Here is an 18083-nt window from a genome sequence, read left to right as displayed (position 1 = left end):
GAGTTTGGAAAGATGCATGTAAACTCCATTCATATACATTCTTTGTTTAGCAGTGGATGAATCTTACTTGTTGGTAATGTCCTATGTTTAAAGAAAGTTAAATGTTGTACTGTCATGATCTAGCCTCTGCCTCCCTCTTTGACAAGGTCTATGACATTCTTTGCCCCTCATTCATTCCACTTCAATCACATGGACCTACTTTCTATACTTTGAAACAGCTATGTCATTCTGTCCTCAGAATGTGTCTGAGTCATCCTGACTTCTGGGAACAACCTTTCTCCTGAACATTCCAGAGCATCCACCTCTTCATACTGCTATGATCTTGAACAACAGGGACCATCCTCCATGTTTGTGCCTCTTAGAATCTCCATTCTTAAAAAATAAGGTGCCAAGAACAAAGTTCTTGATTACTTCTTGGTTAACATGGTGGCAACCTGGCAGCCTAAATGTGCCTGATACATCTCCTCCCAACTTCCCATTAAAATTCAACATTTGAAATACAAGATTTACGATTTTAACAAAAGAAGCACACTAGTATATAACTTTAAGTTAAAATCTCTAAAATCCCATTATTCACTAATAATATTAACAAATTCACAGGAATGTTCTCTTGTCATCCAGGGTTCTACGATGACACTTCAACCACTTGTGATGCCACCTGTCAAATCTTTGGATGGCCCTACCTTCAGGTATTGCATACACTCCAAAAGAACATTCGGGCCCTAATGAAAGTAACACGTTGGATTTCCAGTGGAGTTGAGAATAATATGAACATGTTAATAATAGTAAAAAATATTTCACAGAATGATTCTTAATGTCAAATAACTTCTGAATAAAAGAAAATTTTGAAAGGTAGTCTAACAAGATACTGGTAAGGATAGACTTATGGACATCTGTCAAACTTATAAAGTCATTTCCTCAGGATCATCAGGTATGGATTTAGCCCTGAAGTTCTTATTTCCTTGACCAGAGAACTAGGGATGTTAAATTAATTTGAATGGGTCCAGCAGATATAGTAATATTAATGATCTGGTAGTATTTGCCACAAACATCACACACAAAGACACACATACACACACACATAATGTCTGCAGCTAAGCTTTTAATATTATAACTATATATATATATATATATATATATATATATGTTTCTATATATGCGTACATAGAAAACAAGTTATGTTTAACGTTATAAAATAATAGAGCTAGGTTGCTCATTTGAACTAACTTTGGCCTGTAAAGGTCGTTCTTTTGTGATTCACATAGTCACTGTTAGATTCTTAGAAATGATTGTAAAACTTCCCTGTAATTGGAACATAAGAAGATATCATTTATAAATAAGGGAACAGGAAAATGGGGGAGTGGTGTAAGCTGTTTTAAAAATTTAAGTTGTTCTAGAGACTATTTTTTTGAACTCCCTGGTCAAATAGTTTCCATTTCAATCCTGGGCATTAATTACAAGTTTCAGGGGGCATTGGTGCTTCCAGAAAGATTACTGGTGTAGACGGATTTGTCTTCTTATTTATATTTAGCATTATATTTCCATGTCAGATAACATGGAACTGTTATTATGCAATTATTATTACACCTCACAACCCTCTTCCTGACAAAATTAAAGTGGTTTTCCTGTCCTAACTTATTTTTAGACTGCAAAGTATTTAACAATTAATCATGTTTCATCCTGATAAACTATAAGAACATTAATGAAAAAGGCTTCTAAATAATTTTATCTTGAATTCAAAGCTAAGTGACATAATTCCTTCTTCTGATTTTTAAATTCCGAAGTAATTCTGCTGGACCCAAAAATAGACTCTCTATAATTATTCTTTTTCCCACAGCATGTCTTTGGGAACTCATCATTGTTGTTCTGTCCTTTTATGTGTCAGCTTCCTCTGCACATTACATTTTATATGACTCACTGTTCCTTAAAACAAGGCTTGAATGCTCAAAATGCCTACTTATATCTGACAGCTGGATTTTTCTCCCTGAACTTTTTTATGTGAAGTGGAGCCAGATCAATTTTTATAAGCCCCAATTATGAAGACATATAGGAAAGAGCAAAAAATGGAAGACAATTCACTTAACTAGGCAAAAGCTGATCTTGACCTCTACCATCTGTGTGTACTAGTCATCTTCTTGTGAAAATTAAAAGTATTACACAATATTTTTCTGTCTTTCCAACTTATAAATTTTAACATGTATTGGATAGTGTGAAGGAGATAGATTGGAAGTGGCTTGAAAATGAAAGGTACAAATATAAACTGTTTTCTGTTCATTAGATTGATCTCTGACTTGCAGAGTATTGGTAAGATTCTTTGTGAGCAGTCAATTGCCTCTTTTGTAGTTTTTAAAATTTTATTTCCAACAAGTACAGTTCAAGGTGAATGTGTGTTTAAATTCCTGCACAAAAGAGGCTGAATAATTGTCTCTGGGGAGATTAAAAAATATAACAGAGAATCAGAATTGCGGTTTGCCATCATATTAGTTTGACTCACATATGATTTAATTTTAACCTCATGAAAGAAGCACAGAAGTGAGACTTTGAAAATTCTTGGTCTTAGATCATCTACCAAGGCTGTGGGATACGAGGCAAAAAGTCTCCTAAACTCCTACCTTCCAAATCTGTAAAATGAACAGGTTACACTATAAAACTTCTCAGGTCCATTCAGCTCTGAGATTCTGGAACCTCTGACCCTAATTATTCTGAATTAAAAATAGGAACTGGAGATAGAATACTATCTGAAGTTATTGGTAACAAATAAAGTGATTTGTAATAGCTCATTTCTAACTTTGAATATTTTTGCCCTGCTTTATTTAGATAATCATGGATTATACTCTGAAATATGACAGATGGTTAAGAGGTGGGAAAGAGAAAAAAATAAGGAGAATATCTCTGGCTAGATTGAATTCAGGAAATAGAAGGATCTGTTTCCGGTTATCATTAAAATTTAATAATCTTCCTAAAAATTCTTTATGCCTCCAACATAGCAACAATATTAACTTTTAAATTTCTAACACTTTAATAGTCCACTTTCACATTGAAATCTTAATCCAACTGGCACTGAATCTCAGATATAATTTTTTCCTCCAAATTGATGGACAGTTGTACCAACACTTTGTATTAAATAGTTAATCTTTTCTATTACTGATTTCAAACTTTACTACATTGTTATATTTACTAAATTCTACTAAAATTATTTTGGATTCAAAGGTCCATTTGTCTTGTTACTTGTTCAGTTAAACTTCAGAATTATTCATTACCTTGATTGTATATTCATTACCTTGATTTATAGATTATTTGGGAAACAATTAAACATCTTCATACATTTTAGTTTTGCATCTATTAAAACAAACGTCTATTTAGGGTGCCAGGGTGGCTCAGTCGGTTAAGTGTCTGACCTGCTCAGGTCATGATCTCACAGTCCGTGAGTTGGAGTCCGGCATCGGGCTCTGTGCTGACAGCTCAGAGCCTGGAGCCTGCTTCAGATTCTGTGTCTCCCTCTCTCTCTGCCCCTCCCCCTCTTGCACTCTCTCTCTCTCAAAAATAAATAAATAAACAATAAAAAAATTGAAAAAATTACAATAAACATTTAAAAAAATTAAGAAAATTTTATTTTTCATCAAATAGTTCAGAGAATCAGTAGTGAGTCAGTTTGATTAGAACAGTAGGAAGTAAATTAAGGTAAATCTGAAATTCAATGTTTGTAAACTGTATTAAAATACTCCAGAAAAATTATATCTTCAGTCTTTGGAACTATGCTCAATAGATCAACTCCATCCATGACTGTCTTACCATCCTTTGTAAGTTTTATTGGACAGTATCCTGTTGCTCAGAGCCAAATATAGATAAACCAAATATAGATAATTTTTCTAAGAGATATGATTAAGGATCTATTATAAAAATAGGTATTAAGACATACAAAATATATTTTTAAATGTAATTTTTTAAAGAATCAAAAGATGTGATTTCTAATAGACAGTATGTTCCCCAAAACACCTGTTCTCATCTTGCTATGTAATTATGGAGCCATGTTTCCAAGAAAAATGATTCAAATAAAAATTACGAATCCAACAAAATGAATTAAATTTTTTTAATGTTTATTTATTTATTTTTTTGAGAGACATAGACAGAGTGTGTGTGGGGGAGGGAGAGAGAGAGAGGAAGACACAGAATCTGAAAAAGGCTCCAGGCTCTGAGCTGTCAGCAGAGTCCAAGTTGGGGCATGAACCCATGAACTGTGAGATCGTGACCTGAGCTGTAGTCAGACACTTAATGACTGAGTTGCTCAGGTGCCCCTCAACAAAATGAATTCAGCCCAACTGATGAGGAACCTTTGCTATATATATACTTGTCATTTATGTTATCACATGCAAAATTGAGAATGAATCTAACACCCATCTCAAAATTCAGTGTTATTATGAATCAAGTGCCTTGGTGTCCTTTATGAATATGCTTTTCTGAAAACTCCTTGCTAATTCACTTTTAACCAGACTTTCTTTTAGTGCCTAAAGTTGTTCTATTTTGTATTGGTCCCTGAAATAGCCCTTTGATCTCCATAAAAAATTGTGTTCATATAAATTGCTTTAGAACATAGTAAACTTCATTGCAGATTTTCATAATGAAAAATTCAGGAGAGGTTGCTATGCTAGCAATGAAAACTTCAAATAACTTCAAATCAAATGGTAGACATCACCATTTTTAAAATGTCACTTGTCCTCTCAATATCATATCTACTTCCTGCCTCTCTCCATCTTTTTGGATCCACTCTGCCTTTATTCCTTCTGTTCATCACTCGTTTGCCTGATTCCTTTCCAGGAGGTACAATACTACATTTTCTTTTCTTTTTTTTTTTTAATGTTTATTTATTTTGGAGAGAGATAGAGACAGAACACGCGTGGGAGAGGGGTACAGAGAGAGGGAGACACAGAATCCGAAGCAGGCTCCAGGCTCGGAGCTGTCAGCACACAGCCCGATGCGGGGCTTGAACTCATGAGCTGTGAGATCATGACCTGACCCGAAGTCGGACACTCAACCAACTGAGCCATCCAGGCACCCCATCAATACTACATTTTCTAATCCTGATTGGTGAAAAGGAGATTTCTTCTTATTTGAGCACCTGCTAACATTCATAGCCATGTGCTTGCTCTACTCCAACTGTTATTTTTACTATTATTTATTTATTAAGATTTTATTTATTTTTTAAAGAATTTCTATTTTCCTCTCTTCATCTCATTAATTGATGTATTTATAATAAAGTTTTACTTTTTTTGTTTAAAACTCATGTATCAAAATTTATAATACATTTACTATGATTTGATCTAGAATATCAACTCTAGAGCCAAACTACCTGGTTCAAATCCTGAGTCAACCACTTTTTAATCACTTGGTAAAATTAATAAACCTACTTGTACCTCAGTTTCCTCACAGGTAAACCTAAGAAAAACATAATACATGTTTTTAATAATGTTATCATAAAGTCTGAAAACCTAAATATTACTTTTTTAACTATTATGATATAAATGAGAAAATAATTTATTATGTATAATTTATGTATCCAGACTTAGTGGTTTCTCTGTATATAAATTTATAGATACAAGTAGAGATAGAGGTATTTAGTACTTGGAATTTAGTAAACCTTTAAAAAGTGTTAGTTACTATAATATCTACATCGTCATTATTTCTAAAAAAAAATTGTAATGGTAATGCAATCAAGTAGGATTTTTAAAAACATTCATTGACAGTCATTTGGACAGGAATTTTAGTTTTTATTTTAGAGAGAAAGAGTGTGGAGGGGGGAGAGGGGCAGAGGGAGAGGGAGAGAGAATCTTAAGCAGCTGTCCCCACCCAATGTAGGGCTTGATCTCATGACCCTGGGATCAGAACTGGAGCCAAAATCAAGTCAGTTGTTCAACACACTGAGACACCCAGGTGCCCCAGGAAATTTCACCAAGGTATATATTTTGTTGCATAGAAGATTTTGAGCAGGGAAGACTTCATTGAAAATGTTCCTATGAAAAGATTAGGAGAGGTTTGCATAGTAGCCATGCAAACACGTCAAAGGAAAAGGAAAAACACCATGGTTCTAAAAATGTCACCTGCTCACTCAATGATCAGTTTTCTCTCTCTTTCTGGCTTAATTACAACAAGATTAACTGAATCTGGGATAATGTGACTAGATACTATAGATCACACAGAAATGAGCTGTTGGTGCTGCTAGTAAGCAAATAAATATAAGGCTCTGTAAGCAATGCATTGAAACATACCAAAAAGGTTTCTCTTTTGTTGTTAAGAACAATAAATTATAAGGAGGTTAAGAAAGTTCCTTTACAACTGGGGCTTATAATTCTCTGTGTAATAATTTATATTTGCAATTTATGATCATTAACAAATAGCTTAGTTTTATTATTTTTGATAATGATACATTTGCAAAAACATAAGAGGGTGCCATTAGATGCAGGAAAACTCCATAATCTTTTACCAAGATGCATTGACTCAGCAATCAGTTGAACAGAGAGTCCTATATTGAAGGAATTTTTATGATATTCGAATCTTGTTCAGTGGGATAGTCCCATACTTATGATTAAGAATCAGGCCCTTCAGGCCAAATCGCAACCAGAGTCCATCAGACTTCAGATGAATTCTAATAGTGGATGGGGTGTGGATTTCCCCTATGTAGGAAAACCCCATGTTAAAAAAAAGAAAGCATCTCCCTACCCTGCCAACCAAAAACCTTGTTTGTTTCACTAAGCTATTTTATTATTGTTTCATTTGTCTTCCATCCTATCTCCCACGCCTTTCTTAAACTTCCTTTCAAAGCAAATTAGTTATCTTTTTATGGAATATATCAATTTTGACAAAATCTTTTCCTCTTCCTGAAATGTGCAAACCCTAGCTTGAATGTGACAAAGTAAAATTATCAATCAGATTAGGCCACTTCATTTATACCTATCAAGGTTATAAATGAGCTAGCCCTTAGCCAGTGCTTCCTAAACTGTCCATATTTATATATTTCTGAGGTTATCTCATTTTCTGTTTATGTTACTCCATCAGTCACAGTATACTTGTAAATGCCAGATGGGCAAGTCCTCCACATTTTGTGGCTTGTTCCATTAATGTATAAGTCCTGCTAATGTTATATTTAATGATACATCTTTATATGTTTGCTAATTATTTTAAAAATGAAAAACATTTACATGTAGCGCTTCCTGTAAAAGTGAGCAAATTTCTACCTAAAGTAGTGGGAAAATGCCTAGGACCTAGGAATTAAAAAAGGATGTGGCATATGAGGAAAGTACAGTTATTTATTGTATTTTACAGGAAATTCCTGCTGTGGCTAAAAGTTCTTTGCTCTCTCAAACTGCTGTAGATATAAGACAAAGGGAAACCAACACAAATCATTGTACCTTTTAATATGCTGAATCTAAAGTTTGCCTGCCATGAGAAACAGACTGTTAGAAACAGGCTCTGGATTTAAAGGAAACTAAAGCTGTGATTCATAAGCCTGGCAAACAGACCTGGCGACAATTAGTTAACTCCAACCAGCCTTTAGACCCATTTTTATTGTTTTAAACTGTTTTACATGACACCAAAACCTCCAGAAGAAAATTCAACATTTCTGTCAAATGTTTTGTCTACATGACCTGAAAGAGTAACAGAAATTTAAGTAACCAATAACTATCAATTCCAATTATAAAAAATTACCTCATTGGTCAGCTCCACATTTTAAAAACCAATTTGGCTATTGCTAAATGAGGCTTTCAGCAGGAGAGTCCCTCCTGATGAGAAAAAGAAAATGCCGTGCTGAATTTATTATTTTTTTATTATCACACAAATAGAGTAAAGTTGTTTTTCACATTTACTATATAATTGGTAACAAATTCCAACTTCAAATCATTTGGGGATTCCACTTTATAGAGTGTGCTAATCTTAGTTACTTATTTCCAGAAGTTTATTAGTCCTTATTTACTCTCCATTTTTCCCAACCTCTTTGGCCATGCAATAAATGATCCAGAAAACAGTGCCCTGACACAGGCTGCCACACCACTGGGAGCACTAATACACATATACACATAAAATCACAACATACTTTAGAATTCATTTTCCCATCATAAGCATCAATTTTCTGAATCATAGCAGATTTTAGAATTTATGATTATTGCCAGGTCATAAAAATAGTCCTCAACATGAAGCGCCTGGGTGGCTCAGTCAGTTAAACATCCAACTCTTGATTTCGGCTCAGGTCGTGAGATCCAGCCCTATGTCAGGCTCCGCGCTAACAGGGGACACTCTTTCTCTTTCTTTCTCTCAAAATAAATAAATAAACACTTAAAAAATATTTCTCAACATTATCCTATTAAGTCTTGTGTTTTCTTTGCAAAGGAGAAATAATATTGAATTCTTCTATAACATCTCAGATGCTACATGACATTTGATAGAATACCTGGTGGAAAATTATATACAAATAACCAACTGAGCCACCCAGGAACCCCTCACAAGATAAATTAAATTAAAATCATAGACTATCTTTTGGGTTTACATTTTGTAATGCCTGGTTTGGAAAGGTCTATATATCTGTAGCCAGAGAAAATTCTTCTATTACATTTTATTATTATTGTCTATTCCTGTCTTTGAAGATCAAATTTATCTTTGCAAAATTTTATTAGTGAATCAAGGAATATCCACGTTTTCTCTGATAAGTCCTATCTATCATAATGTGAATTGTAATTTCTATTCTTTCTATAACTTGGAAGTCTTTGGTGCCATTTCTGGCCATAGAGCTTTAAAATGCCCTATTTTCACTATTCTAATATATTAGCTTTATTGTTCTATAGGACCAGAAGTATCCTTACAATTTTTTGATACAACCCCTACAGTTTTTAAATGAAAAACAGAGAAGCAGGCAAATAAAAAGATTGGTTAAAAGAAAGAAAATAGTAATCTGGTGTCACAACCAAAATAAGGACCTATTTCTCTTCAATATACTTATATTGACTATTCTATACGATGACTACAAACCACCTAATCATGCCGTTTAGAAGTTATCTATAAGCAACACTCCATTTTTCACAAAACTTAATTTTTCTCCATCTTCTTCTGGATGGTCTCTATATTGTCAACATGACACTAAGCATTCTCTGATATTTATTCTAGGATATTGTTAGATTTGATAAATCCATTTCACGATGCCCCCATTCACATTCTGTTAAATCTGAACTTTGGGGTTCATAACCACTCTAGTGTCCATTGAATTTGTCAAGTCATTTTCTAACTGGGGTCACATAATGGGCTGATGTACTGTAAACTTGAGGATAGTTGTTGCCTCAAGATCTCTCATGCAATTTTAATGCAAACTCTGTTCAAGTAAGTAGCGCGATTGATATCTCTGTTGAAAAAAATTCGACCTGTCAAGTTTCTGAAACTGCTCTCCATATCCTGACATGATGAAAATGCTACTCAATTAACACACACATGTGCGTAGAGACTTTGTGGCCACTGTGTCTTTTCCAGGTCTCTCAATGGCCATTTTATTGTATTTTTCTCTCTTTATGTGGCAACATATTTAGCACCAGGGCCTTAAGAAACTCATTAGGCAGTGAGTTTTTATACTGAAAAGGGATTGTGATAAAATATATTCTTCACAGAAGGTAAAACCAGACTCTTACCAGGGCCATCAAGCTGACTTCAAACATCGGTGGAATGGACGAAAGACTAAGCAGAGATTCTGTTCATTAAATGTAACTCGTTTAAGTCATTTGGTTTTTAAATCTGCCTAAACCCATATGGAAATATATATTTTCTAAAAATGCTAATTTTTAACTGAAATCTCAGTAATAAAGAACACATGAATATTTGTGTATATAATTAGTTGCTCACATTTCATCTTGAAAATGCTGTTAGCTCAGTTCCCAGGGTTTTGCATATCCAGGATGATTTTCCTGAGACAGCATAGGGTAACAAATAGGAATTTGGGTTAGGGGACATGTTTCTAGTCTGTTCTTTGCCTCTGAGCAGCTGTGCTAATGTGGTCAAGACATTTCACTTCCCTGGTCCTGAGTGTCCTCATCCATAAATTAAAGGTTTTTGGACCTAACTGATCTTGTTTATATTGTGAAATGATGATATTTAAACAAAATAATAAACAAAAACTGCATATAATTGGTTCTCATCAAATAACAGCTTTTGTTACTATTATGGCTATTATTAATGAAACCATTAGGTCCTTCTAACTTTAATTGCTGTGAATGGCATTGAGTTAAGTGTTTTGGCTGACAGTGTTCTGTTCTGAATTGTTTCAACAGTCTGTGTTTCACTAGAATTGTGTGCAAAAACATGGGTACTTACTGGGTGTATAATTAATGTCAAGATAAAATACTGAGCTAAAAGTATCTTCTATGATTAATTCTCCTAAACTGTCAACTGGTCACACATGTATGGCTTATCCAAAAGATACTTACTACATCATCTTCCAACTCATGTTACATACTTTATTGCTAATTCTGAAAAAAAAAGGCACTTCCTGGTATCAGAAAGATCTCAAATTGTATGTGATTGCTCATAAAATTAATAATTTCAGGCAGAAGTTGCACAGTATTATTTAATATGGTCCATTTTTTTTTCTTGAAGAATACTCTAACGCTCTTAATACAAGCAAAGAAACCAAGTTAAATGTAAAAGAATATTAAGGATTGTTTATTTTACTATCCTAGTAAGAAAATGCTCCACAAACATGATCTTTTAGTGATGGTTTTGTTGGGTGGGAGGGGCAGAAGTGCTTCATATAAGCTTTAAAATAGTGCTAATAAATGTCAATATAGCCAGTGACTATTAAGGGGAGTGAAATATATCAGGTTCCAGAGGTAGTTCTGGTTAACAGTGTATGTTTAAGAGTAAGAGTCTCAGGTTAGAATCCTTGCTCACTTCATTAGTGAGATTACTTTGAGCTTTAATTTCCTTATCTGGAAAAAATAAGACAGAGAATATCATAATTTTGTTACCTTCAGAATTGAATATGATAGTATGCTTATAATACCTAAGACAGTGTTTAGCATGCAGTGAACAATAAATGGTAGCTATTACTATGTAAATTATTTTATAATCCTGATTTCAATAGTTATAAATAACATCAGATTAAACCTTGGTTTATAGTAATTTATTTCCTACTATTTAGTTTTGATATTTTGGTAATAGATTATTGAATGCTACCTCATTGAATTCTTGACAATTTCTGCTTTCCTTTTATTAATTAGAGGAACCAGGATGAGATGCCTGGTCCAAACACCCTTCTTTCACCCACTTCCTACTACCCTCCACTGTTATCCCTATGCTTGAAAATATACTGAGGAGTGTTGAATGTTGCTAAAGAAAGAAACAGGAGGTTGTTTTGTTTTGTTTTCTGAGACATAATCTATGATGAGGAAGACATAAAGACTCAGAGTATTGCATGGCACCTATACTTTATTGGACATTTGAATTGGTTTGGAGACTCTAAGGACCTGAAGATGCAGACAACATTTTCATGAGAAAATTAGTAAAACTCTGGAAAGGACTTGTGCTGTCTTAGGGCCCAAGTGGCAATGGCAGCAGAGGATAAAGTTAGAGGTCATTTTCTACCATTTCTATATAGAACACAGAAGGACTATGGCACCTTGAGAAGTGAAGACTTTGTGAGGATTAGGTTATAGTCTTTGTGACATTATTGTCAAATTGAAGTAGTAAGACATGGCAAGATGAAGGTCACTGAAAGTGATTCTATGGGCAGAGAGAATAGACAAAGAAAGTCAGAGTGCTAGGGAAAGAATGGTGTGGGTTGGTCCTATGAAAGAGACTGGCTTGCAAAGCATCCCCTTAGGGATTTCAAGAGACACTTGAGACTTTGCAGGATGCTGGAGGTCCAGTGTTCTAAGGTGCAGACAAAATCAGAAATTTGTGAGTTATTGATAACATGACTTGATATCCAGAGGCTTTTGGGGTCCAACAAGTTTTCAGTCACAAGAATAAGAGTTTATGTAGTCTTAGTCTCTATTTAGTCTTATTTGTAACTAAGATATTTCAATAGTATGGAACCAAGAGTAGGTTTCAAAGTGTTTGGATTTATGGAAATAATAAGTGAACTATGGGATTAGCTACTTGACTTTAAGTATCTTGTGGTTTCATGTGAATCATCTGGCAATAAATCAAGTGTGTGATATTTCCTAATAAAGTTATTTTCAGAAAGGAAAAAATGAGCATAGCTTCTTCCACATGGGAGGTCTTGCTACTGCTCTATATAACCCTAAGGATTAATCTGTTCATGGCTTAGATATTTCTACCTAAGAACACAACATGTAAATTCTTGTAAGTCCACAGTCACAAGTCAGCATTTAGTGGTTCAAGGGAAACTCAAATGGCTTTGAAACCCTTAACTCAATTGTTTCTTAAAACCTATGCAAAGCATTCAGTATTTGATATAAGTGTACTTATACTCTTAAACACATATTATTGATATACTTATGTGTAAATAATCTAAGATTACATATTATAAATGTTACTTCATTTCTTATCTGAACACTAGCCTTCCCCCATACCTCTACTCACTTATAGCCCTCTCCTGTACATTTCAAAATTCTTTTTTCTTTTCCTCAAGATACCACTCAAATATATACACTCTTGAAAAGTAAATTCATATTGTTCATTATTTTCCTGCTGGAAGTACTTGACAAGAATTCATAGTTAGTTTCAACGTATTCTTTGAATAGATTTATTTATTTATTTTTTATTTTTTTGCCCTGCCGAGCTCTTTGTAGTTCTTTGTAGGCAAACACATGAAACTTGGCAAAGGCATCATGCTCTTTACCACAGGGACAGCTACTTCTCCAGTACTAGTCCACTTCTTTTCTTTTAAAAGTTTTTGAAAAGAAGAAGCACTATAATTATGATCATTAGCCTATTTGAGCTCTACTTTCAACCAGTTTCATTATAATGTTATCATTACATTTTGAGAAAATAGTTGTTCAATAAATACGACATTTTTCCAAGATATGCAGTATGAACATTAAGTCATAATCTCATGAAAAAACTTTGATATCTTCTGTAACTAGTTCATTAGATGATTATTTTAATCAAACTGATTCTTGATACAAAAGACAAACTTCTGTCTTATATTCACTACCCTAGAAAGATATGATCTTTTAAAAACATGAAATAACAGATTTGATTAACCTCAACCACTCCATGAAAATGATTTTTAATGTTCTTATTTTGAAAGCTGTCTCAGAAATGTTAGCATCTATTTCATTTTATAGATTTTGGAATCACAACTGAAGATTCAATGATCAGTAGAGGAAACAGAAGGTGAGTTGACATATGAGCCTACCTCTGCTTCCAAAAAGATGAGCATGTGACTCTAGAACTAAGAGTTATTAATCACAGCATTTTCCAAACTACTATATTTTTTTTTGTAATTTTTTAAGTTTATTTTATTTATTTTGAAACAGAGAGAGAGGGAGATAGAGAGAGAGAGAGAGAGCATAGGAGGGGCAGAGAGAGAGAGAGGGAGACAGAGAGAATCCCAAGCAGGCTCTGCATTGTCAGCATGGAGCCTGATGCAGGGCTAGAACTCATAAACTATGAGATCATGACCTGAGCCAAGATCAAGAGTCAGACACTTAACTCACTAAGCAACCCAGGTGCCCCTAAACTGCTATATTTAATGCTTAATATTATGATATTCATCTTTATAATGCCTTCAGGCAGATGTCACAGATCCCTTTGAGATAAATTTATGCCTCTAGTTAAAACATTCTAAGGAAGGCCTTTTTAATGCATTTTAATTTAACCTCACATATAGTATTTTCTTAACACAAATTGTTCTTTTGCAAATTAAAATATATTTCTTTGTTCTAAATTGTGAATAAATGAAATGGCCTATTCATCAATCAGAAAGTGTTCAAAATGAGATAATTTTTATAATACCATTTATAAAGCTCTTAGAAATTTTTCTCTAGGTTTCACTTTAGATTCAGGCTCTGAGAACCAACTAAAACCTAACTGTATTAGTCTTCTAGGGCTGCCATAAAAAAATAACAGACTGGGAGGCTTCACAAATTAATTTTCTCACAGTTCTGGATGTTGAAAGTTCAAGATTAAGGTGTTGGCTGGTTTGGTTTCTCTTTAGGCCTCCCTTTTGGGCTTGTAGATGTCCACCTTCTCACCATGTCCTCACATGGCCTTTTCTCTGTGTGTATGCATCCGTGGTGTCTCTTCCAGTTCCCCACTTATGACCTCATTTAACCTTAATTACCCCTTAATTGAGGGTCGTATTTCCAAATATAGTCACCATTTGGATTAGGGACTCAACATATAAATTTTTGGAAAAAAACAATGTAGTCCATAATAACAACAATTTCTAAGAAATTCTTTCAAAGAAGGTGGAAGAGATAAGAATTATTTTAAAAATTTAGAATCTCTAAGTAAAAAGTAATCATCCATGTCTTCTATACGCCAATGACTCCCAAATTTAAATTGTTATGTATGAACTTCTTACACATCAGCCCTTCAAAACGAATTCTTCAGCCAAATATTTCATTAACTATTTATAATTGGAAACCCTTTTATGACTCAATGTCAAATTGATGCCAGAGACACTATTAGTTTCCTACCAGAGATACTATTAAATGCCACAGCAGTTCATGAAAATTTTTCTATATATTAGTATGCATACTTTTTGGATTTATACTCTTCCTCAGATTCTTCAAAAAGATTTCTCTTTCCTTGGTTCTTCAATGTTTTTCAATTATGCCCCTTTAAAAAAATTTTTTTTTGTTTGCTGATCATTACATGAAAATAGATCTGCTTGTGGACATACGCATTTTAAGAGGTGACCTTAGCTTGTTCTTTATTCTCTAGGGTTTCACCAAAATCCCTTTCCTCTTTTTAGGTCAGGAATTTAAAGCCAAGCCTGTAGGCACTGATTTTAGCCAAATTCCCAACATTCAGGGAGCATTTATGTAAGCATTTATATAGATTTTTCTAATGTGCAATTGTCTCATATCCTATATCACATGTCTTGTTATCTGGAGCTCTTACACTTTGACAAGTAGAATTCATAAAAACCTCTTCTCCAGGAAGAAACAAATATGTTGTCTCTATAGTGGCTCTTTGTTACTTCATTCCTTCCCTATAGGACTTGATTTGTTAGATTCACTCTTAACCAAAGAATTTATTGAGACAGCACCAATATCTATACCTAGCCAAATTAATCCATCAACAAACAGATATATTTCATCTTCTGAGAAGTGGGATTCCTGAATGAATGGCAGGCAGTGGGAGGGGTGGAGGATGGGGGAGAGGGGAGATGTGTGTGGGGTGTACAAAAAGAATAGACTCATTTCTCTGGTTCCCTTAAAAAAAACACCCACACTTACTAATTTCCTGATGAGTACAACTCTCAGTTCTATGAGCTTCAGATTTTGGTGCTGATGTGTGTGTTAACTTCTTGTCTTTTGGGTAGGCGCTGGTTGTTTCTGAATCCAGTTCTATGTTAACTAGAATGCCTCAACTTTCCCAAACTCACACTCTAATAACACAGGATAGAAAACAGACTGTTACTCTCCAAAATGAAATTTTTGCATAAGTAAAGATTTACTATGCTGATGTCCCAATTTAGCTTTCCATTCCTCCTACTGGGTGACAATTATTGATATCCAATATTAAATTTGCCTTATAATAATACATAATAAGAACTTTTATTAAGTGCTTACTAATATGCCAGAAAGTGTTCTTAGCTTACTACATACTAATTTTTCATGTAATATATCAACCCCAAATTGGATGTATTATCATTATCTCCATTGTATGCAGATATTGAGGTTATAGGGATCAAAGAATTTGCCTGTCACATAAATAAATAGTATAAATTTATATCAGAGCTCAACAAAATACAGACTTAATCAATGACTAACTCTGAAAAATAATCTTTCTCACTTCTCCCAAGATGTAAATGTGAACAAAGCAAACTCTGGGTTGCCTTCTGTAGTACTTTATATCTATTGAAACATAATCAAAATTATTTTGTGTGTGTCAGTACACAAGTTATAGCTTCAGTGAAAGATTATTTCAAGATCAGGCCAATGACAACGACTTTGCATAGTTGTTCTACTTCAGAATTGTTGAAGAGAAGAGTAATTTCCACATTTGCTGGAAACAGTCTACCTCAAACCTACTTTTGTTCTTTTGGTATATGAATGACAGTGTGTTAAATAATATTATAGTCCTATAAAATCCTCTTGCTTTCCTCTTACAGGAGGGGGCAGATAGGATTTAATTAACTGGTAAAAATATAACAATTATAGAGTAGTGATCAAATAGAGCAATTAATTTGTATGATTCAAAAAATAAGAGCTGACAATAATCACAAAAAATAATATATGATGTCAAGTAAAATGGAATGTTTGAATCTCTGAAATTTGAAATTCTGATATATAAATACTATGCCCATTTGATGTTCATCCTTTTCTCCCTATCTTTTGTTACTTTTTGTGGCTCATATTTCTTCCCCCTTCTGGACTATCTCTCATTCTCTCTCTCTCTCTTTTTCTCCTTCCCTCTCCCTCTCTCTCACAGTTGCTTAGATCACAATAACATCTTCTTTATTGGTCCAGAGGAAAATCCTGGCTTTCTACTAAGATTAAATCCTGAATCAAAACAAATGAGTTTGAAAAGCTGATCCAGTGGAAGAGGGGGAAAAACCTTAATGTTTAAAACATTTTCCCAGGGGTTCCAGGACTATTATCCTTCACTGTTTGGGAAACCAAGTCAATTAAAGGCATTCATATGTAAAACATTCCTTTACAAAGAGCTCACAGTGACTGTTAGAGTCTTGGAGAGACTTTTACAGATTTGGAGAGACTTGGTATAGATTTTATATCTTTAACCAAGAATAATTATAAACATTTTATATGATCTGAATTAATTTATTTGTACACTCTTTAAAAATGTAATTGCTACTTAATTTTTAGGAAAAAATTTAGGAAACATTAAATTCTGTATCTCTATGAAATGTTTTAGTTATGAACTGTATAAAGCATGGAGAATGAGAGATCAGAATAAAAATGTTAAAGAAAACACTACATTTTTAATCTTATCTTTTTTCTTGGTCTACCTATTCTTATTCTTTAGCTATCACTGGAGTATAATTGCTTCATCCACTGTACAGTGATTAAAATACTTCATTTCTTTCACTGAAGTTTTTTGGTAACTTTTCTGAGATGAGAGAATTTGTAGATGAATTGCAATAAAATCCAAAAGTTGTTCTGGAAAAGCACAAGAGCAAAAATGTAAAAATTGGATGCAGAAGGGAGTTTTTAAATTTTCACTTGTACAGAGCGCAGGACTCCAGTTCAAAGGTATATGAATTCATTTATTTATTTCTGCAGTAGACCTTTGGGCTTCTGTATCATCCTGACTTTTTGAAAGGAAGATACACCATACATAATATAATTTTATGAGCATCATATTATTAGACATCTTTGGGGTATATTTTTAGATTCCCTTTTTCTAAATAATGCTTAAGATTGTTGACATAACTCCTTTATTAACTAAGGCATTGAGAAGAAAAGAGGAAAAAAAAACTCCTTATAGCTATAAGCAAAATCTCAAAATAAGTTTTCTAAGTATATCAATAAATATCAAAATGGCATTATTTTACCAACCATAATATTTTGTTGCATGTATACCTGAAATAAATCAATGGGGAAAAGTTCCTTTTTTTTTTTTTTTAGTTTGGCCTTTGATACTTAATGTATTTGCATTAACACATAAATAATCATAACAATATTTTCCCCTTAGAATAATAGAATTAAAGAACAAAAAAGAATTTAAGAATCTAGTCCAATACCCTTATTTTACAAACAAAACAAAACTGACACCACCAAAGTTAAATGGATTTGGTCAAATTATGTAGAGCTTGTTTAGTAGCAGAAACCAAGACAACATACAGAGGTGAGAATATTAGGAACTTTAATGCACTATACACAAGAAGCCTTAGGTCACACCTGTTTGTTGCTAGAACCAGCTCTCACTCTGTTTCCTCTGTGATCCCCAGGTTT

The 18083-nt window shown here is 33.6% G+C and overlaps 1 protein-coding gene and 1 long non-coding RNA gene across 3 annotated transcripts in view; one reads left to right on the top strand and one right to left on the bottom strand.

The window, feature by feature from the left end:
- Window positions 1-18083, top strand: part of CALCRL (calcitonin receptor like receptor) — a 101709-nt gene that overhangs the window by 19329 nt on the left and 64297 nt on the right. Inside the window, exon 2 of one of the 2 annotated variants that reach the window (XM_015073961.3) lies at window positions 622-689. The exons of the other annotated variant lie outside the window; for it this stretch is intronic. The gene's annotated coding sequence lies outside the window, so the exon portion shown is untranslated. The remainder of the gene's footprint in view (window positions 1-621; window positions 690-18083) is intronic. 2 annotated transcript variants of the gene reach the window in all.
- The window catches only part of LOC128314083 (uncharacterized), a 141547-nt gene that overhangs the window by 93449 nt on the left and 30015 nt on the right, over window positions 1-18083 (bottom strand). The window lies entirely within an intron of this gene.

This window comes from Acinonyx jubatus, chromosome C1 (genome assembly GCF_027475565.1).
Source record: "Acinonyx jubatus isolate Ajub_Pintada_27869175 chromosome C1, VMU_Ajub_asm_v1.0, whole genome shotgun sequence".
Classification (NCBI taxonomy): Eukaryota; Metazoa; Chordata; class Mammalia; order Carnivora; family Felidae; genus Acinonyx; species Acinonyx jubatus.
Note: the sequence above shows the minus strand (reverse complement) of the source record. Positions and strands in the feature narration are given on the sequence as shown.